This window comes from Heterodontus francisci, unplaced genomic scaffold (genome assembly GCF_036365525.1).
Source record: "Heterodontus francisci isolate sHetFra1 unplaced genomic scaffold, sHetFra1.hap1 HAP1_SCAFFOLD_51_2, whole genome shotgun sequence".
Lineage (NCBI taxonomy): Eukaryota > Metazoa > Chordata > Chondrichthyes > Heterodontiformes > Heterodontidae > Heterodontus > Heterodontus francisci.
This window is the reverse complement of record NW_027141369.1, coordinates 1099593-1121872: the sequence shown is the minus strand read 5'-3', so window position 1 is coordinate 1121872 and position 22280 is coordinate 1099593. Positions and strand designations below refer to the sequence as shown.

Here is a 22280-nt window from a genome sequence, read left to right as displayed (position 1 = left end):
TCCAGCCCCTTGGGAGGAAGGGTTTAAATGAAGTCCCAAAGGGTATCAACAATAAGAAGGAGACATAGTGAGAGAACATCATTTCTATATTCCGTGTGACACCAAAAACAACCCTATCCATCTGGAATGTACATTCACCCGTGAACCCCTCAGTGAATCTAGGTGCTCTTCTTAAATCTTTTCCGGGTGCTCCGACGTGGTGCTCCCCCTGCTCTTTCAACTGAGATGGAGACAGGCTGCTGACCTTGCTGCCCCATGGCTTGGGATGACATTGGTGGCCGTCCTCATGCTGCCTGAGGCCTGGAGGGCCCCGGCACACTGAGGGCCTCCTGCACAGGTACAGGGACCCCACTCTGTCATCGAGGATGATGGAGGCAGGCACTGGCATAACTTGTGTCACGCGCAGACGGGCTTTGGAGCTACTGTCCACACCAGGAACACCCTGAGAGGGGACCCCAGATGTAGCAGCCAGCTGCTCCTCCCCCTTATAAGACACACTTGTACCTCGCTGCTGACATGAGAGGGACGTGGACCTGGTGAAGAGTTCAGGTGCCACGTCCCCCCTCTCACCTTGTCACCGCTGGATGGAGCTCATGGACAAAGCGATGGAGTGCAAGTCTGCGCACATCTCCGGCAGCCACTGATTGGTCGGCTGGATCTGGCTCTCCATCAGAGTCACCAATCTCTCAAGGAAGGAAGCCAGACACACCCCCATCAGAGACAGTACAGCATGCAAGGCCTGGATGGACTCCTCCATCATCCGAACTTGGGTACACATAACCTCTGGCAACTCTGCCAGATGTTGCCTGACCTCTTGCTGCAGCTGCAGTATTTCCCGTGTTGCTGGTGACACCAGAGGCACGTCATCAGCCTGGGACTCAGCATGGGCCTGGCCTCCCACAGACTTCCAACTGCCAGTGGCCTCGGCTATCACAGCCTCCGTCAGCTGCCCGGGCCTGTCTGTGACGTGCTCACCAGCTTGCGTGGCCAAATCTAACAGCAAGTGGATACCCACCGAGTGAGGGTTTCTGTGCTGGTGGAGGGTGCAGGGGAATGAGGTGATGGTGCACCATCTGAGGCTCCCTCCTCCTCCTCAGAGGTGTCTGGATGTCCCCCAGTCTCTCCAGCTCTTCGCTCTTGTCGTTCATCCTAGCCTGCATGTGAAAACAGGGACATTGAAGGGTTAGGGTCTGCCCATCGTGACATTCCTACCACCCCTACTGTGCAGCTCCATTGATGCAGTGGTGAACAGATGAGCAGTATGGCTCCTTTGCAGCGGATGCTCCCTTGTGCACCAGGAGATGTTCACTCACTCTCTTAGGGAGGTGTCCCTGTCTCTCCATCAGCTCTGGAGCAGCTGCTTTGCTGCCCTGCCTGTTCCACGGCCTCCTCCTCCATCGGAATGAGGACATGGAGATCAGGCATCCACTGCCAGTCTTGACATGCTCTTTCCGATTGTGGACTGTCTTCTCCTGCAGCCACTATGATCAACAAAGTTAGTCTCCCAGCGGGGACAAACCCAATATCTCTGATGGTGATAGTCCAGCAGTCCATGATGTGGACACACATATTCCTCCTGCATGTGGCCCCTCTCGAGGGACTGTGTGAGGTTATACAATGACTGACGTGCACCTCCCACCGAGATGCAGCCAAGCCTCAGGCAGCATGTCCTGCTGCCCTTCCCCAATACACATGACTGGGTGGTCACTCCCTTTCCACCAAACACTCCCTCTCACTCTGCCATGCGCAATGTCCAAAGGGTCCAAAGTGTTTTGAGTTTGCGCCTGAGCAGCCCGGATCCGGTCATTGACCCACTTCGTGCACTGGATCCATGTCTTGGGGGTGACCCCACGGCTGCTGACTTCACCTACTATCTCAAAGCAGCTTTGCTTGGTCAGGTGGACAGGTCTCCACCTCCCATCCCTGGGGAAGAGGATCTTCCACCTATCTGTTGTCACCTGGAGGCGAACCTGCAGGAAGGCATCGCCAAACCATTGGACCATGGTCACTGCAGGTTCGCATTCAGCTCCTTACCTATCAGGCAGCAGAGACAGCAGAACGGGTCCTGGGGCATCAGTGACAGCAGAACGGGTCCTGGGCAGCAGAGGCAGCAGAACAGGTCCTGGGGCAGCAGATGCAGCAGAACAGGGCCTGGGGCAGCAGAGGCAGCAAAACAGGTCCTGGGGCAGTGGAGGCAGCAGAACAGGTCCTGGGGCAGCAGATGCAGCAGAACAGGTCCTGGGGCAGCAGATGCAGCAGAACTGGTCCTGGGGCAGCAGAGGCAGCAGAACAGGTCCTGGGGCAGCGGAGGCAGCAGAACGGGTCCTGGGGCAGCAGATGCAGCAGAACTGGTCCTGGGGCAGCAGATGCAGCAGAACAGGTCCTGGGGCAGCAGATGCAGCAGAACTGGTCCTGGGGCAGCAGAGGCAGCAGAACTGGTCCTGGGGCAGCAGAGGCAGCAGAACAGTTCCTGGGGCAGCAGATGCAGCAGAACTGGTCCTGGGGCAGCGGAGGCAGCAGAACAGGTCCTGGGGCAGCAGAGGCAGCAGAACAGGTCCTGGGGCAGCAGATGCAGCAGAACTGGTCCTGGGGCAGCGGAGGCAGCAGAACAGGTCCTGGGGCAGCAGATGCAGCAGAACGGGTCCTGGAGCAGCAGAGGCAGCAGAATGGGTCCTGGGGCAGCAGAACGGGTCCTGGAGCAGCAGAGGCAGCAGAACGGGTCCTGGGGCAGCAGAGGCAGCAGAACGAGTCCTGGGGCAGCAGAACGGGTCCTGGAGCAGCAGAGGCAGCAGAACAGGTCCTGGGGCAGCAGAACGGGTCCTGGAGCAGCAGAGGCAGCAGAACGGGTCCTGGGGCAGCAGAACGGGTCCTGGGGCATCAGAGGCAGCAGAACGGGTCTTGGGGCAGCAGAACGGATCCTGGGGCAGCAGATGCAGCAGAACGGGTTCTGGGACAGCAGAGGCAGCAAAATGGGTCCTGGGGCAGCAGAGGCAGCAGAACAGGTCCTGGGGCAGCAGAACGGGTCCTGGAGCAGCAGAGGCAGCAGAACGGGTCCTGGGGCAGCAGAACGGGTCCTGGGGCAGCAGATGCAGCAGAACTGGTCCTGCGGCAGCAGAGGCAGCAGAACTGGTCCTGGGGCAGCAGAGGCAGCAGAACAGTTCCTGGGGCAGCAGATGCAGCAGAACTGGTTCTGGGACAGCGGAGGCAGCAGAACAGGTCCTGGGGCAGCAGAGGCAGCAGAACAGGTCCTGGGGCAGCAGATGCAGCAGAACTGGTCCTGGGGCAGCGGAGGCAGCAGAACAGGTCCTGGGGCAGCAGATGCAGCAGAACGGGTCCTGGAGCAGCAGAGGCAGCAGAATGTGTCCTGGGGCAGCAGAACGGGTCCTGGAGCAGCAGAGGCAGCAGAACGGGTCCTGGGGCAGCAGAACGGGTCCTGGGGCAGCAGAGGCAGCAGAACGAGTCCTGGGGCAGCAGAACGGGTCCTGGAGCAGCAGAGGCAGCAGAACAGGTCCTGGGGCAGCAGAACGGGTCCTGGAGCAGCAGAGGCAGCAGAACGGGTCCTGGGGCAGCAGAACGGGTCCTGGGGCATCAGAGGCAGCAGAACGGGTCTTGGGGCAGCAGAACGGATCCTGGGGCAGCAGATGCAGCAGAACGGGTTCTGGGACAGCAGAGGCAGCAAAATGGGTCCTCGGGCAGCAGAGGCAGCAGAACGGGTTCTGGGGCAGCAGAGGGCTCTCAGGAAGACACTCCTTTAAACCAGGCAGCAGTGAATGCAGGTCTGGCAGCCCTTTCAATATGGTGCCAGCACCTGCCGTTGTATCAGATGTCGGTGCCATCGGTGCCTCGTTCCCTACCTCTGGTCCTTGTTTACATGGGCCCCACGCCTCCCCTTCATTAATTGGTCGTTGCTCCGTGATCGGGTTCGGTCGGCCACATTTCACTCGTGTGGTGACGACACCCACTTCCGGTGGCTCTGCCGAGAGCCGCACCGTTAGTTTAAAATTCAGCCCATGGGGTCAAGAGTGGAAAATCTCCCCTCTGATTCTCTCTACTTAAAATGAAGGAGACACCAAATTAAAACTGATGAAACCAGGGATTGTATCCTGGTTCTTCAATCTAGTGTTCTCCCAACTGAGCTATTCCAGCCTCACTGTGAACTCATCTTCATTGGAGACAAATATAACTCCAGGCGGAATTTCCCCACCCGTTCATTCCTCACTTCAGGGGAATGGGACCCGACCAGATCGCGGAACTCAGATTATGTTAATGTTCTGCTCTTGATATCTTAATATTATCTTGCGTTTGAGCCACTTTTAATCAGGTTCACGGACAAATTCTTCCATCATCCCTTCTCCCACATTCCCTCTCTCTCATTCATTCTTTATTCCTCACAATCCAGAAAGGGTTAGGAATCAGAGCTCACCCCCAAACACTCTGCACACAGACCTCTGTCTGTTACCCTGTTTGATCCAAGAGACCAGTCAATAAATTACACTCTTTATAAACACAGAAAGCTGCCTCAGAGTGTTGGACAGAGATAAATACACTGAAGTCTTTTGAAAAAAGTTAATCTTACGGGTTGTTACTGAGCCCACAGAGCAGGGCGGGCCCAGGCTCCAGCCCCAGCCCCAGCCTGTGCTGTGTTAGCTGATGCCACCTGGTGTGATACTGAGCCACACGGAGCAGGAAAGGGCCTGGTTGTATTCATGGCCTGTGTTGTGTTAACTGATCCCACTCAGTGTGGTAGGAGCCACACAGAACAGAATGGGCCCAGGCTCCTTCCTCAGCCTGAGGGATGATGGATCTTCTCACACGTTGTTGTCCAGAGCCCCACACAGAACAGGGAAATCTCAGGCTCCATCCCAGGCCTGAGGTATTTTACTTCATCGCACCTGGTATGGTACGGAGTCCCCAGAGCAGGAAAGATCCAGCTTCCATCTCCGGCCTGTGCTGAATTAGCTGATCTGACCTGGTTGGCACTGAACCGCAATCAGGGAAGGATGGGCCGAGGCTCCATGGCCTGTGGTGTGTTAGTTATTCTCATTTGGTGAGGTACTGAGCACCATATAGAGCAGGATGGGCCTGTGCTCAGTGAGCTGATCTCACCTTGTGTGGTCCTGAGACCCACACACAAAGCAGGACAGGCTTAGGCCTCATCCCCGGCCTGTGTTCAATTAGCAGATCTCAGTCAAAAGATTTTGATAAGGTTCCACACAAGAGGCTTCTCTATAAGATTAAAGTCCCTGGTATCAGTGGTAATATATTGATCTGGATTGGGAACTGACTGGCAGACGTAGGCAGAAAGTAGTTACAGATGGATCTGGATCTGTTTGGAGACCAGTTACCAATGGTATCTCACAGGGATCGGTGTTGGGACTGTTGCTCTTTACTATTTTTATTAATGATCTGGATGTAGGTGTAGGGGGCACCATCTGTAAATTTACAGATGATTTGAAGATCTGTGCGAGTGTTCAGACTGTAGACGATACTCGACTATTTCAGGCTGATCTTAATGTGTTGGGAGATTGGGTTCATGACTGGTAAATTATGTTTAATTTGGGTAAGTGCAGTGTTATTCATGTGGACAGGGCGAATGCTCAACATTCATACACCCTTCAGGGAAAAACATTAAAGTAGGTGGAAAAAAGAAAATAATTTTGAGCAGAGATCTGGATGTTCTAGTGCACAGATCTCTAAAGTTACAGCAGCAATGCTGTGAAGTGATAGTTGGAGCAAATAGAGGGTTGGGCTGCATTCAGAGGACAATTGAGTATAAAATGAGGCATATTCTTTCATGGGATGTGAGCGACACTGGCAAGGCCAGAATTTGTTACCCATCCCTAATTGTCCTTGACAAGGTGGCGGTGAGCTCCCTTCTTGAGTTGCTGCACTCCATGTGGTGTAGGTACACCCACAGTGCTGTTAGGAAGGGAGATCCAGGATTTTGACCCAGCATCAGTGCATGAACAGCGATATATTTGCAGATCAGATGGTGTGTGACTTGGAGGGGAGCTTGCACATGGTGGTGTTTCCATGCATCTGCAGTCCTTGTCCTTCAAAGTGGTGGAGGTCTTCGGTTTGGAAGGTGCTGTCTGCGGAGCCTTGGTGAGTTGCAGCAGTGCATCTGGTAGATGGTACACACGACTGCCACTGTGCATCAGTGATGAAGGGAGTGATTGTTTCAGGTGGTGAATGGGATGACAATCAAGGCGGCTGCTTTGTCCTGGACAGTGTCGAGTTTCTAGAGTATTGTTGGTGCTGCACTCATCCTGGTTTGTGCCTTGTAGATGGTTGACAAGTTTTGGAGAGTCAAAAATCACAAAATTATTGCAGTGCAGAAGGAGGCCATTCGGCCCATTGTGTCTTCATAGAATCATAGAACATAGAAAGTTTACAGCACAGGCAGGCCAAAAAACGAGCCACCCCGCTGAATCCCATTGCCCAGCATTTGGACCGTCGCCCTGCAGGTTCAGGTACTTGAGGTGCACATCCAGACACCTTTTAAATGAGTTGAGGGTTTCTGCCTCAGCTACCCTTACAGGCAGTGAATTCCAGACTCCCACAGCCCTCTGGGTGAAAAATCCTTTCCTCATCTCCCCTCTAATTGTTCAACACATCACTTTAAATCTATGCCCCCTAGTCACTGACCTCCCTACTAAGGTAAATAGACCCTTCCCATCCATTCTATCCAGACCCCTCACAATTTTGTACATTTCAATCAAATCTCCCCTCAGCCTCCTCTATTCAACCCCAGCTGATCCAATCTTTCCTCATCGCTGCATTTTTCCAGAGCTGGCAACATCCTCGTAAATCTCCTCTTTAACCTCTCTAGTACAATTACATCCTTTCTGGAATGAGGTGACCAGAACTGCACACAGAACTCAAGTTGTGGCCTAACTAATGATTGACACTGTTCCAGCATAACCTCCCTGCTCTTATATTCTATACATTGGCTAATAAAGGAAAGGATTCCATAAGCCTTCTCAACCAACTTATCAACCTGTCCTGCTACTTTCAGGGATTTGTGGACATTCACTTCAAGGTCCCTCACTTCCTCTACACCTCTCAGCATTCACCCATTAATTGTGTATTCCTTTGCTGTGTTTGACCTCACCAAAGGCATCACCTCACACTTCTCCAAGTTGAGTTCCATTTGCCACTTTTCTGCCCACCTGACCAGTCCATTTCTCCAGCTCTCCTAATGAGCATTTCACCACGTGCCTTGAGCTGAGTTACTCATCACAGAATTCCCACTATCTGATTTACTCTTGTAGCCAGTGTATGTATATGAATGGTCCAGTTAAGCTTTTGTCAATGGTAACCCCCAGGATGTTGATGGTGGGGGGATTCAGCGATGGCAATGCTGTTGATCGTCAAAGGGAGATGGTTACATTCTCTCTTGTTGGAGATGGTCATTGCCTGGTACTTATGTGGTGTGAATGTTACTTGCCACTTAGCAGCCCAAGTCTGAATGTTGTCCAGGTCTTGCTGCTTCTGGACACGGACTCCTTCAGTATCTGAGATGTCCTGAATTTGTCCTTTTATGAAACCTTGGTCAAGACTCACTTGGAATATTGTATCCAGTCTTGGTCTCCTCACATGGTGGGTGATATTGAGGCTTTGGAAAGGGTACCGAGGAGAGACATTCGACGAATTCCCAGTATAAGACATCTTGGTTACCAAGTTAGACTAAAAGAGTTGGGACCCTACACCTTAGAGAAACCTAGACTGAGGGGTGATCCGATTGAGGTTCATAAATAATGAAGGGTCCAATTTAGCATGGGAGAGGAGTCAGAACTTTATATTGGAAAAGACCAGATGGCACCCGGATCACATTAAATTTCATTTTCAGTGGTGGGCTAACGTACCAGGATGGCCGAGTGGTTAAGGCGTTGGACTTAAGATCCAATAGACATGTGTCTGCGTGGGTTCAAACCCCACTCCTGGTATCTGTGCTTACAAAATGTTATTTATTCTTTCCCTGACTTTTGCCTTGCACCATCATCTCTTCTGTCATTTAATCACTCTTGCCTTCCAACTGATCACAGCTTCCTATTATTTGATCTGCCCCAGCACCGTTCCTTGGCTCTGCGCTTGCTTATAAACTGGTAAATCTTTAACTTAATCTCCTCTGTACCCTGACAATGACCTTCTCATCCTTCCTGGATTATGGTTCCTCACAGGATCCGCTGCCTCTCCGACTCCCCTCCAGGTAACTGAAGGCCCTAAGCCTTGGTCTCGCTTTGTACGCTAGCTGGTAGTTGATTCCTTGCAGGTCTGCCACCGCTCAGGAGAAGCTCAAGACCCAGATCAAGCAAAGTATCAAGAGGAATGTGAACAAAGGCTCCCTGGTGCAGAGCAAGGGACAGGGCGCCTCCGGCTCCTTCAAAATCAGCAAGAAGGAAAACCCAGGGAAAAGTGGGAAAGAAGGTGAAGAAACCAGCAGCCAAGAAATCTTTAGTGAAGAAACCAGCAGACAAGAAATCTTCAGTGAAGAAACCAGCAGACAAGAAATCTTTAGTGAAGAAACCAGCAGACAAGAAAGTGACAACAAAGAAAGTAACAGCCAAGAAAACGAGCAGCAAGGCGGCGGCAACGCCAAATAAGGCGGTGAAGAAAGCAGCGCTTCAGAAAAAGTCTCCTGCGAAGAATGTCAAAAAAGGCAAGAGTGCGGCGGGCGGAAAGCGCTGAAGAAAGTGCAGACATGGAAGAGCAAGGTCAAGCCCGAAAGCAGCGAAGTCTCAGAAAGCAGGGTCTGGAAAGAAGTGAAAGCGCGGGAAACTTGTAAACATCTGAACACAAAGGCTCTTCTCAGAGCCACCCACATCTCTCAGGAAAGAGCTGATCCCCTGATCAAATGATCCCTGTCCAGGCCCCGCCTGCAGATTCCACATGGAAATAATTTGGAGTAAATCCAGGATCCCTGGTGACTCCCCTCCACCCAGCCCTTTCCCCACTCTCTGTCATAAAACAGAGGGATGTCCGGCCCTCACTCTAACAGGGGATGTGTTCGGTGCAGTCTCAGTTCACAAATTCAGGGGGAGAGTTTGTAAGACAGTAACACTGGCGGAGAAACCCCACCTCACAACTCAAACCCCAACACATGAGTTTCTCCAATTCAGCTGGAGTCGGGTGACAACAGGAGCTGGGATAGGCTGTGATCGGGAATGTTAGGAATGGATTTGTTCAGGGAGGAATGTACCTGGAATCTCCGAAAATAATAGTTCCTTATTTCCCCAGATGACACATTCTGCAGTGAGAATGAAAAGTCTCTTCACTGCTTCACATTTACTAATTGTTTGGTTCGAGATGAATAATGAGTCAGAGAATAATGACAGGATCTGAAGCTTCTCTCACACCAGCCCTTGAATGACTCAGTGTGAAGTGTCCAATGTGTGAAGCTACTGCCAGGGTTTGTCAATCTGAACAGTTTCAGCTCAGTTACTGGGGGCCTGGAATCCCCGCAGTTTGACTCTGTCTCTGATTGGTCACCCGCTTCTCAATCCAATTCTTAACCAATAGGAGAATCACATATAAGTAAATAGAAGTTCTCATTGGCTTAGATTTTCCAATTGGAAAAAGCCTGGCAATTCCAGAGCAGGAAGGAATTGAAGTGATGGAAAATTTCAATTTTCAGGCAACAATTTTAAAACCTCTCATTTTATGTTCTGTTTTACTGTATTTACCGTCACAAAATCCTGACGCGGTTTTAGGAATCGTTTTCATTTGTCAATCTGTTAACTGTAAGCGGCGGGAGGAAGGTCCGGTTCAGCAATTTAAAACGGGACAAATATCAGCTTCCACTCTGTAAAAGGAACAAATTAGCGACTAACCGCCTCTCACAGGCTTCTCGGGGACTGACAGAAACGAGCGGTTTCTGATCTTTTCTCCTGAAAGAGGCGGATAATGCTGCAGGGAGCAATGAACTGCCCTTCACTTTCTGGCTGCTAATACACCCCTGACTTTAAACAGTTCAAACAGCGACTGATGCTTCTGCCGGAAAATGAGCAGATTCACCAGAATGATCCCGGTCCATCATGGCCAAAGACATCCAGCTGGCCCGCCGCATCCGCAGGGAACGCACGTAAAACCCAGCTTCAGTAACAAGTGTAACAAGGGCTCTTTTCAGAGCCACCAAATCAGCAAAGTAAAGAGCTGCCATCTCTGTTCATCATCAAACCCATTAGATTGGAGGGGCGGCCACATGGTTTCTGTTTTGTCACATCACTTTCCCGAAAGGCCTGTCGGACTGAGAGCTGATCTGGAATTTAGAAAGCAGCATTACTGGAGACTCATTGCTGCTCAGCACAATCTCAACCCCGCTCCTGGGATCCGTTAGCTGGCATTTGGGGAAAAGAAATGGATCCCAGTTTTATTTGGAAGGCATTAATGGAGCCGGGTCCGTTCACATGAGGGTTATTTACTAACATTACCCAATGAGTTCACTAATATTTGAATCCATTGGAGATTAGTACACAGGATATGTAAGGCAGCTCGGTCACTCTGACTGAAACCGCCAGTTCCCCGGGGTTGCAGACCCTGACACTGCGGGGAGAGAATCCCCGACTCTATCCCGCCGCCGGGGGAAACAGACAGCTCTGTGTCCGGAGAATAGGGAGGGCCGGGGGGAAGGCACATATTAAAGCGCTGCAATGGACTCAGCTCCTGTGTGTGCACAACTCTCACTGATTCCGTCCTCTGGGAACAGTGCGGTCGAAACAGATCAGGTTAGGAGAGAAACACACAGCCCGAGAATGGCCTCTTCCTTCCTGCATTTACTCTGTTCCGGGAGCAGATTCTCATTGAGAAGCGGCGCTCAGATCACCAGAGAGAAAAAAAAAACACAATTCAAACTGTCCAAATGAAAAACAGAGAATTAACCCGGACACTTCCATTACTAAATTAATTCATCAGCTCCGAACCAGTTCCCGTTAATGTACCGGGATAATCTCTGGATTTATCAAATCGAAGGCAGCGGGATTTATTAAATTGTTGATTCTGACACCCTGTAGTTCAGTTCTTCACTTAACTAGAGGGGGAGATGTGTGAGCAGAGAAACAGAGCGAAATCCAGAGAGGGAACTGAAAACACACCTGGACAGATGTGAAACAGGTCAATCCACTGTTCCAATAACTCCATCTCTGACTCCCTCCTGACAGTAACCAGCCCTTTCACAGAGACTGTGAGTGGCTCTGAAAAGAGCCTTTGGTTTATTAGATGACATTTTGGCCGCTTTACTTTTTCTGGGAGCTCTTGAGTGCTGGTTTTCTTAGGCAGCAGCACGGCCTGGATATTAGGCAGCACCCCGCCCTGAGCGATGGTCTCCCCTCCCAGCAGCTTGTTGAGCTCCTCGTCGTTGCGGACGGCCAGCTGCAGTTGTCTGGGGATGATGCGGGTCTTCTTGTTGTCCCGGGCCGCGTTCCCGGCCAGCTCGAGGATTTCAGCGGTCAGATACTCGAGCACAGCAGCCAGATCGACCGGGGCTCCGGCACCCACACGCTCAGCATAGTTACCCTTTCTCAGGAGCCTGTGAACACGGCCCACCGGGAACTGCAGTCCAGCCCGGGAGGAGTGAGACTTGGCCTTGGCCCGAGCTTTCCCGCCGGTCTTTCCTCTTCCAGACATTTCCACAATCTCACAAATACTTTCACAAAGAATGAATAATTTCCTTAGCATTGATAATACATCGCAGGCAGTCAGGATGACTGAGCGGTCTCAAGCGCTGTGTTCAGGTCGCAGTCTCCACTGGAGGCGGGGGTTCGAATCCCACTTCTGACAAGTTGTGTTTTGACTGAACTGGAGGCGTTTGGGAGCAGCGGCAAAAAGCAAAGAAAAAGCATGAAAGAACATGGACAAACAAAATAACAATGGACCCAAAGATGTTGCATTAAAACATTAGAGTAAGAGGCTACTAAACAAACATCAGGGCACATAAAAGATCAAAAATGTCTCCTTTGTATCGGGGTGGAAGATGTTGCCAATATCCTTAATGAATACTTTGCTGTTTTCCCGAATGAGAGGGTGATGCAGATATTGTTATTAAGGAGGAGGAGTGTGAAGTATTGGACGTGATAACTTAAGGAGAGAGGAAGTCTTAATGGGATGAGCATCCTTGAATGTGGATAAATCATCAGGACCAGATGAAATGTACCCCAGGCTGTTGAAAGAAGCCAGGGAAGAAATAGTGGAACAAAAACAAGAAATGCCGGATTCACTCAGCAGGTCTGGCAGCATCCGAAGAAGGGTCACTGACCCGAAACGTTAACTCTGCTTCTCTTTCCACAGATGCTGCCAGACCTGCTGAGTGAATCCGGCATTTCTTGTTTTTGTTTCAGATTTCCAGCATCCGCAGTATTTTGTTTTTAAGAAATAGTGGAAGGTCTGACCATCATTTTCCAATCCCTCACTGGATACAGGTGTGGTGCCAGAGGATTGGAGGTCTTGTAACGTTGCAATAAAAGCAAAATACGATGCAGATCAAGCATGGCTGATCCTTTCGAGCAGAGAAACAGGGCTGAATTCCCTGAACCAGTGCTACAGCTTTCAGAATAGAAGGAGCCTATACAAACCTGACGGGTTCCACTTCAACAAAAGAGCTGGAGGTGTTGACGGTCAGAACAGATAAAATGTGGATGAGTGTTTGAAGCAGATTCTGTGTGGTTACTGTAGTTGTACTATGGAGTTATTTCAAGGAGGTGATTCTGAATGTAATGGATCAACGTGGACCCATCCAAGGCAAAGGTTCTAAGCTTCCCTGTGGTCCAGCCTGGTTGAATGGAACTGAAGCAAACAAATCATCCAGAAGAGGAAAAGATATGTAAGGCCATGAAAGCACAGAATTCAGATGGATGCAATACCAGATGGTATGGCAAGAGTGTAAAACAGCAACAGACTGGTGAATAAAACTTTCCCATTGAATGAGACAAGAGAAAAGAAGGGTAATAATAGTGTCAGAGGTGAGTTGTGAGACTATTCACATTCCACCTTGATCTGAATAGGACTGTTGAAGGGAGTGATTGAGAAGAATAGAGGAGAAATGAAAAGAAAGGAGAAATAAACAAAAGGTCTTTTGATTTTAGAATGCTTGTTTTTGGAAATGACAGACTGTAAAGTGTGTGTGTCAGAAGATATAGAGCGAAGTTGGGTATGACAAGATCACAGGAAAGTTGTGCCCTGAGACAAGGTGTGTGTTGACAGGAAAGCTGCTTTCTTTTGCACAATATGTATTTTATTCGTATAATTTGTGCAATTACATTGCAAAGCAGTTCAAATTTAATATTACATAAGGTACAATACAGATCAGTTTCCTTCAATAATGTACATGATGTATCTCACTATCCCTGCCTGCACAGGTTATATTTACAGTAGTTACATTACACATCAAACATTCTCTGGTGCAAACAGCCCGAGGGGTTTTACACGGGTTCCAGCCCCTCACTGTACTATGGCCTACTAGGGCCTCAGACTGCAGCCTTTCCCCATTGAGTCTCCATGGTGGCTTCCCCAAGCTTTAATGCCGTCCCACAGCACATAGTCTTGGACGTTGCAATGTGCCAGTCTGCAACACTCGGTCATGGACAGCTCTTTGCACTGGAATACCTGTCCCACGGCCGGGCTCGTTCTCAATAGAGATCATTTCAAATGAACATTTCCTAAATCCGTGCTTTCTCTCTCGCAATAAAGAGAACAGGATGTCTAGCGGATTCAGTGTGAGACAATAACACTGCCGGGTAAAGGCCGCTTTCCAACTCTAATCTTAACACAGGAGATTCCCCAAGCAGCTGCAGTAAGGTGTTTGTAAGCTGTTGGAAGCGGATGTGTGTGGAAATGGTGATGTTACTGAGGAGGTTTCTTGTTATAGAATGGACTGTGTTTAGGTGGGAATATTACTGAGCGTTAATTGCATCGGGACCATATTTAAAAGCTCCGGCTTTCTGGAAAGCCTTGACTATGAAGACCGAGTCTGGAAGGCTTTGTGTGGAGAGCTGGGTTTCGGTTCCACTGTTAATAAAGGGTTTGAAATTGGCAGCCCGGAGGAAACTGGAGGTGGAGCTGAAAGATGAGGGGCCGTTCTCTCTCCGTCTGTCACTCTGGGTGTCTCCTCCCCATCTGCTCTCTGTTCAATCTTCACTCTGTCTCCTCCCCTTCCTGCTCTCTCTCTGCCATTCTCAGCCCGGTCCGGGTGGCCTGTATAAAAAGGAGCCTGACGGAATCAGTCTCTTTTATTGTGCACTGATTTGAGGCAAGAATCAACTTGTCTGGCAGTAAACAAGAGTATGCTCCAGGCTGGCAGTAAGTTAGAATCCATGAGGAAAGGCATCATCACCCTCATCGACAAGCGGAAGGGGGAGAGGACAGAAATAAGAAATTGGTGGCCCATTTCACTGCTTAATGCTGACAACAAGATTCTGTCAAACGTCACAGCCAGTCGATTCAAGTCTGCTCTGGAGTTGGTGATTCACGCTGATCAGACCTATACTATACCAGGCAGGACAATCTCTGATAGCATTGCGCTACTCAGGGATATGATCACCGATGTACGGGACAGGAGGGTGGACACCTGCCTCATCAGCCTGGACCAGGAGAAGGCTTTTGACAGGATATCGCACACTTACATGATGGATGTGCATTCCAAAATGGGGTTTGGGGAGGGAATCTGCAATTGGGTCAAACTACTCTACACAAACATCAGTAGTGCAGTCTCAATCAATGGGTGGGAATCAGAAAGTTTCCAGATCCAATCTGGAGTCAGACAGGGCTGTCCTCTCTCCCCTGTCTTGTTTGTTTGCTGTATTGAACCCTTTGCTGAGTCTATTAGGAAGAATGCGAGCATCAGAGGGGTGACAATCCCAGGCAGCGGAGGCACTCAGGTGAAAACCTCCCTGTACATGGATGACATTGCCATTTTATGCTCGGATCCACTGTCTGTGCGCAGACTGATGAGCACCTGCGACCAGCTCGAACTGGCCTTGGGAGCCAATGTTAAACACGGCAAGAGCGAGGCCATGTTCTTTGGGAACTGGGCTGACCGATCCTTTGTCCCCTTCACCGTTAGGTCAGACTAACTGAAGGTGCTGGGGATATGGTTTGGAAGGGCTGGGACGTGCACCAAAACCTGGAAGGAGCGAGTAGCCAGGGTACAACATAAGCTGAGCATGTGGGAGCAGCGATCTCTCTCCATTATGGGTAAGAACCTGGTCATCAGGTGCGAGGTGCTCACATTGCTGTACATGGTGCTGGTCTGGCCCATACCGCATTCCTGCGCTGTGGCGATCACCTGAGCCATTTTCTGCTTCATCTGGGGATCCAAAATGATCCGAGTCCGGAGGGACACGATGTTCAAACCTTTGGATAAGGGCGGGAAAAATGTACCCAACGTCGCCTTCATCCTTATGGCTACCTTTGTGTGCGGCTGCATCAAGCTGTGTGTAGATCCCCAGTTTGCAAACTTCAAGTGTCACTACGTGCTGTGGTTCTATCTGTCCCCGGTGTTGCAAAGGATGGGCCTGGTCATATTGCCGCGGAATGCTCCATCCAGTTGGACTGTGCCGTACTGCCTATCCTTCATGGAAAATTTTCTGTGGAAAAACACCTTTGACCACCAATCCATCAGGCAGTGGTCTGCACGGAATATCCTCAAGGCCCTACGGGAAAAGAAGATGGTGGATCCTGTCGGATGGTCCCCTGAGCAGAAGTCCAAAGTCATTTGGCAGAATGCCTCATCACCAGAACTTTCAAACAAGCACCAAAATGTAGCCTGGCTGATGATGTGAAGAGCCCTCCCTGTCAGATCCTTCCTGCACACCCGAAGTCTCACCCCATCCACACGCGGCCCTCGAGGTGGCTGTGGTGGAAAAGAGACGTTGCCCACCTCTTTCTGGAATGTGTCTTTGCAAAGCAGGTGTGGAAGAGATGCAGTGGTTTTTGTCGAGGTTCATCCCAAGCAGCTCTGTAGCACAGGAGTCTGTGCTCTGTGGGCTGTTCCCAGGGACGCACACCAAGATAAAAATCAACTGTTGCTGGAGGACTATCAATTCGGTGAAAGATGCCCTTTGGTCTGCCCGAACCTTGCTGGTCTTCCAGTGCAAAGAGTTGTCCACGACCGAATGTTGCAGACTGACACATTCCAAGGTCCAGGACTATGTGCTGAGGGACGCACTAAAACTTGGGGCAGCCGCAGCAAAGGCTCAATGTGGAAAGACCACTGTGTAAGGTCCCCTCACCACGCTGAACTGAGGGGCCGGATCCATGGGAAACCACTCGAACTGTAGCCAGAAAATATTTGTTTGCTGTAAAATGTACATGGCATGACAATGAAATGGAAGGGTTGTGAGGCAACTCACTCCTGTATTGAAGGAAACTGATCTCCTTTGCATTCTTTGTATTGTTTGACTTGGTGCTTTTGGGAACTGTTTTGTAATGTATTTTTTTTTACAGATTTTAATGAATAAAGTATATTTTGGAAATTAATAAAAGAAAGTCTGGCAGAGGTAAAGGAGGGAAAGGACTGGGCAAAGGCGGAGCAAAGCGGCACCGCAAAGTGCTTCGTGATAATATCCAGGGCATCACCAAACCAGCAATCCGCCGCCTGGCTCGCCGTGGCGGGGTCAAGCGGATCTCGGGTTTGATCTATGAGGAGACTCGCGGGGTGTTGAAGGTTTTCCTGGAGAATGTGATCAGGGATGCGGTCACCTACACTGAACACGCCAAGCGCAAGACGGTCACTGCCATGGATGTGGTGTACGCTCTGAAACGGCAGGGCCGCACTCTCTCCGAATTCAGCGGCTGAACAACTCGACCCTTTCCAGCAAACACAACAAAGGCTCTTCTCAGAGCCACCCACCGCCTCACAGAGAGAGCAGTGACCTGGAAACGGGAGCTGGGATAGGCTGTTTAGAACTGTCTGTAATAAATCTGTGCTGTGTTCGGGATACAAAACTAGAATCCCCAAATTTGACATTTCATTTATAGCAAGGATATGCAGTGGATTTGATTTTCTGAACGGGCTGTGTAAACAGCGCCTGAGGCTCTTCAGTTAGTTATTTCTCCAGTCGACACATGCCCTCAGTGAAAAGCCACATCACTCCTCCAGAATCACTCATTGTTTTCATAGAATTTCAAAATGATTTCGCTGCAATGAGGGAATCCGGGAGTTTTGCAGCAGCCGTTGAACCAGACCCACTTGTGATGTTATTTCCCCCGAGACGGTGTTTCCTGCACTGAAACTGACAGGGTTTGTGAAACTGATCAGTTTCAGCTCAGTCATTCAGGGACCTGGAATTCCCGCAGTTTGAGCCCGCGCTTTCCAGAGCCCACTTCTGATTGGTCACCCTCTTCCCATTCGCATGTCTTAACCAATTGCCGAGCCTCGAATTAGAAAATACAGCAAATCATTGGCTTAAATTGTCGTCCTGGCAGAAAGGTTGAATTCAAAAAAGCCGCCAATTTCAGTGTTGGGCAGAATCGAATTACTCAATGTTCTCAATAACGAAATTGGCGGCACATTTTAAACTTTCCCCGATTTTCCTTTCCATCGATTGGGGTGCTATTTCACTCGGGTGCGTTTGCTAATACTAACTGTAATCCTCAGATCCATTTAACATTTCAGTAATCCTATTAAATACAAAAGGAATTTTATGATTGAATTTCCATTGGAAGATAGTGAATTAGCACCCCGATCGATGGAAAGGAAAATCGGGCAGAGGATAAAATGTGCTGCCAATTCGTTATTGTGATTTGTTTATATAACTGACAAGGATTGACTTCACCCGAACGCAGCTACTAGCTCCCACCTCACTGACCGCTCTCCCCCCTCTGCAACTCGCTTTCTCCCCCTCCTCCCTACTGGCGAAATTCCGCACTCTGGCTGTTCGCTCTCCGCACCCCCACCCCCCACCCTGTCCCAGCCCAGCCCACAGCTGCTAGCTCTGGCCGTGACACTCGCTCCCACATTTCTTCACCAGGCGCCACCTGTAGAAGCAGGAGGGCCGCAAGGAGTGACAGGGCGACGGAGGAGTGAGTAGCTGAGAGGAGGGAAGCGGCGCGGCCTGGAGCGAGTGGTCAGAGAGTGGGGTAGTGCGAAGCGAGGAACAACTGGCCAGGGGAGTGGGGGGTGGGGGAGCAGCGAGGTCTGGAGCGAGCGGCTGAGGGGGGGAATCGTCGAGGCCTGGAGTGAGTTGCCGAGGGGGGAGAGCTACAGCTTCAAAATCTCCCATTCAGCCACTTCCTCCAGCCAAGTGATGGGGGGATGGGGTGGCTAGATACCCAATGACGCTTTATCACGCATGCACGAAGATGGATTTGTTGCGGAAATGTGATGATGTTGGCGCTGCAAAATGACATCATCCCGTGCACGCACCACTCAATCCTGGCAAGATGTCAAAAATCACTGTGATTTTTTGGTCTTTTCAGTGCACTCCTCTTTCTTTAGTTGCCTCTTACCTTAATGTATTGAAGAAACATCTTTGGGTCCATTTTCATTTTCCTTGTCAATATTCTTCCATGCTTTCCCTTCACCGCTGCTCCCAAATCCCTCCAGTTCAGTCAAAACACAACTTGGTAGATTTGGGATTTGAACACACGCCTCCAGAAAACACTACGACCTGAACACAGCCCCTTAGACCACTCGGCCATCCTGACTGTTTCAAGCTTACGACAAAAGCTGAGAAATTATCCATTCTTTGTGAAAGTATTTGTGAGATTGTGGAAATGTCTGGAAGAGGAAAGACCGGCAGGAAAGCTCGGTCCAAGGCCAAGTCTCGCTCCTCCCGGGCTGGACTGCAGTTCCCGGTGGGCCGTGTTCACAGGCTCCTGAGAAAGGGTAACTATGCTGAGCGTGTGGGTGCTGGAGCCCCGGTCTATCTTGCTGCTGTGCTCGAGTACCTGACCGCTGAAATCCTCGAGCTGGCCGGTAACGCGGCCCGGGACAACAAGAAGACCCGCATCATCCCCAGACACCTGCAGCTGGCCGTCCGCAACAACGAGGAGCTCAACAAGCTGCTGGGAGGGGTGACCATCGCTCAGGGCGGGGTGCTGCCTAATATCCAGGCCGTGCTGCTGCGCAAGAAAACCAGCGCTCAGAGCTCCCAGAAAAAGTAAAGCGGCCAAAATGACATCTAATAAACCAAAGGCTCTTTTCAGAGCCACCCACAGTCTCTGTGAAAGGGCTGGTTACTGTCAGGAGGGAGTCAGAGATGGAGTTATTGTAACAGTGGATTGACCTGTTGCACATCTGTCCAGCTGTGTTTTCATTTCGCTCTGTTTTTCTGCTCACACATCTCCCCCTCGAGTTAATTGCAGAACTGAACTACAGGGTGCAGAATCAACAATTCCCAGGATCAGGGGTGAGATTGTGCTGAGCAGCAATGAGCCTGCAGTAATGCTGCTTTCTAAATTCCAGATCAGCTCTCAGTCCAACAGGCCTTTCGTATTTTAAATATCACAACAGAGATGAGCGGGGGTAAGCGCAGCCTCAGCTGCACCGAGTCTCAGGGGCTCTCAGGACCCCAATCAGAGCCACCAGGCCTGGCGGACGTGCAGCGAGGACCCCGGGGGAGGGAGGGTGCACCATTAAAGTGATGGTGCAGCACCTCCCCCATCCTCGCCGCCACTTCCCGGTTTCTTCTCCCGTTTATCTCAACATTAAGAAGACGCTTTTGCTCTGGACTACACTGGTTATAAAGTAAGACCCAACTTTGTCTCTGAAAGTGATGAATAGCAGCAACAACAGCAGAATCCAACCCCTGCAGTTACATGTGAACTTGCTGATGTTGCAGCAGATTGAATGACTGAGTGAATCCCTTCCCACACACATGGCAGGGGAACGGCCTCTCCCCAGAGTGAATGTGTTGGTGTTTCAGCAGATCATTACTGCTTTTCAAGCTCTTCTCACAGTCAGGACATTGAAAAGGTCTCTGATCAATGTGAACAAGTTGATGTTCAGTGAGGTTGGATGACTTAGTGAACCCCTTCCCACACACGGAGCAGGTAAATGATCTCTCCCCAGTGTGAACTCACTGGTGTTTCAGCAGGTTGACTCTGGCTGGGTTCAGTTCTGCACTCACTGGTTCCTCTCTCTCTCCTCCCCTGAAGGTGCTGATTCTGACTGTATGTACATGCTCTCTCCCCCTCCGACCCTCCCTGTCCAATGTAGTATCTCCAGTTTTGGTGATGTGCTCTCCCTGACCTGTCTCCATTTCTCCTTCTTATACAGACTTGCCCTGACTGTCACTATTTCATAGAATCATACAGCACAGAAGGAGGCCAATCGGTCTTTTGTGCCTGTGCTGAATCTGTGAAAAAAATGATGCAATTAGTCCAACCCCCTGCCTATTTCCCCATAGTCCTGGAGAAATTCACTTTGAAATATTTGCACAATTCCTTTATGAAAGTTATAATTGAATCTGTTTCCACCACCCTGTCAGACAATTCATTCCAAATCCGAGTCAGTTACTTCTTAAATGTTGTGAGGGTTCCGGCCTCTACCACCTCTTCAGGGAGTGCGTTCCAGATTCCAACCACCCTCTGGGTAAATTTTTTTCCTCAAATCCCATCTCAACCTCCTGTCCCTTACCTTAAATCTATGCCACCTGGTTATTGACCCCTCCGCTGAGGTAAAATGTTTCTTCCTATCTAACCCATCAATGCCCCTCATAATTTTGTAAACCTCAATCTTATCTCCCCTCAGCCTTCTCTGCTCGAAGGAAAACAATGCTAGCCTTTTCAGTCTCTCTTCATAGCTGAAATGCTCCAGCCCAGGCAACATCCTGGTGACTCTCTTCTGTACCCTCTCCAGTGCAATCACATCCTTCCTATGGTGTGGTGCCCAGAACAGTACACAGTACTCCAGCTGTGGCCTAACTAGCATTTTATACAGCTCCGTCATAACCTCCCTGCTCTTATATTCTCTGCCTCGGACGATCTATATTGGCCTGTAATCTAAGGCTTTCCTCCTCACTATTTACGACACCACCAATTTTCGTGTCATGTGTGAGAAAGGGTTTGATTCTATCCCTATCAGTATCCGTTACATGCATGTGTTTTTAATCTGCACCCCCTCTATTTTATTCTCTGTACTTGTCAGCCTCTTGTAGGTGAGTCTGTGTTTTGCTCTTTATCTCTCAGTCTTCGAAGTATGAGCCTGGGTTTGTACCTAATTTTCTTTGTACCTTGCAGGATGGATATTGAAGAGAGGTTTTTACACATTAACTGCCAAATCCTGATAAGTGATTTTTGTGTTTCACACAGTATCTGTCAGTTTCTTGTCTAGGACTGTTGGTTTTACTCTGTCCCTGGCATTTGCTGGTTTGTTAGTGTGGGGTTTACACTGTACCTGTCAGTTTCTCATATGTGAGTGTTGGTTTCACTTTGTATAGAATCATAGATCACAGAATACTTACAGCACAAAAGGAGGGATTCAGCTCATCGTGCTTGTGCTGCCTCTCTGCACAAGCAACTCAGCTCATGCCACATCCTCATGTATTCCATGAAAAGCTGATTTTTTTCCCTTCAGATAATTATCATATATCCTTTTGAAAGCTATGGTTGAATCTTCCTCCGTCACACTCTCAGGCAGTACATATCAGATCTTAACCATTTGCTGCATAAAAAAGGTTTTTCCTCATGTTGCCTTTGGTACTTTTCCCATTCACCTTAAATCGGTGTCCTCTGCTTACTCAGCCATGAATAATATTTCCCATTGCTTTCTCAGCACTGATGAATTGTGAGGTGGGAGACAGCCAGAAGTCCCACTGAGCCGCACTGACTCCCAGCTGAAAAAGAAATGAGGTAAAGTTCAATCTTTCACAGCGAGATGCTGCAGAGAGTTAATAGTCCCGAATGAAAGAGAGCGTTTCTCATACTGTTGTTGAATTTCATTTCAAACACTCCTTGTACTCTCTGCTAATGAAGCCTAAAAAGTGGAAAAACTAAATGGCTCTCAAACTCACAACCCTGAGATTAAAAGTCCCATGATCGACAGACTGAACTGAATATGTCACTTCTACTGTACCTCTGTTTGGATGGATGCAACTGTAGGCTCCAATGCAAGGGCAGCTTTCAAATCCTCCCATGGGTCCACACGTCAGACTAAGTTCCATGTTGTAAACTCAAGCAAAGGAAATCTGCTCACTTCCAAAACTATCAACAAATTGAAGCTGATTAGATCAACATCATCAGAGGTCAGAACTACCTGGTGAAAGAAGACACCCTGAAGAAGGATCCACAATTATTCAAAGGCATCGACAAAGTGAAAAACAAGAAAATCGATGAGTCAATCCAAG

The 22280-nt window shown here is 49.6% G+C and overlaps 1 non-coding gene across 1 annotated transcript; it reads left to right on the top strand.

Moving 5' to 3' along the window:
• Positions 1 to 7866: 7866 nt before the first annotated feature.
• Positions 7867 to 7949, top strand: trnal-uaa (transfer RNA leucine (anticodon UAA)). The gene has a single exon. It is a non-coding gene; the product is annotated as a tRNA-Leu (tRNA).
• Positions 7950 to 22280: the final 14331 nt, after the last annotated feature.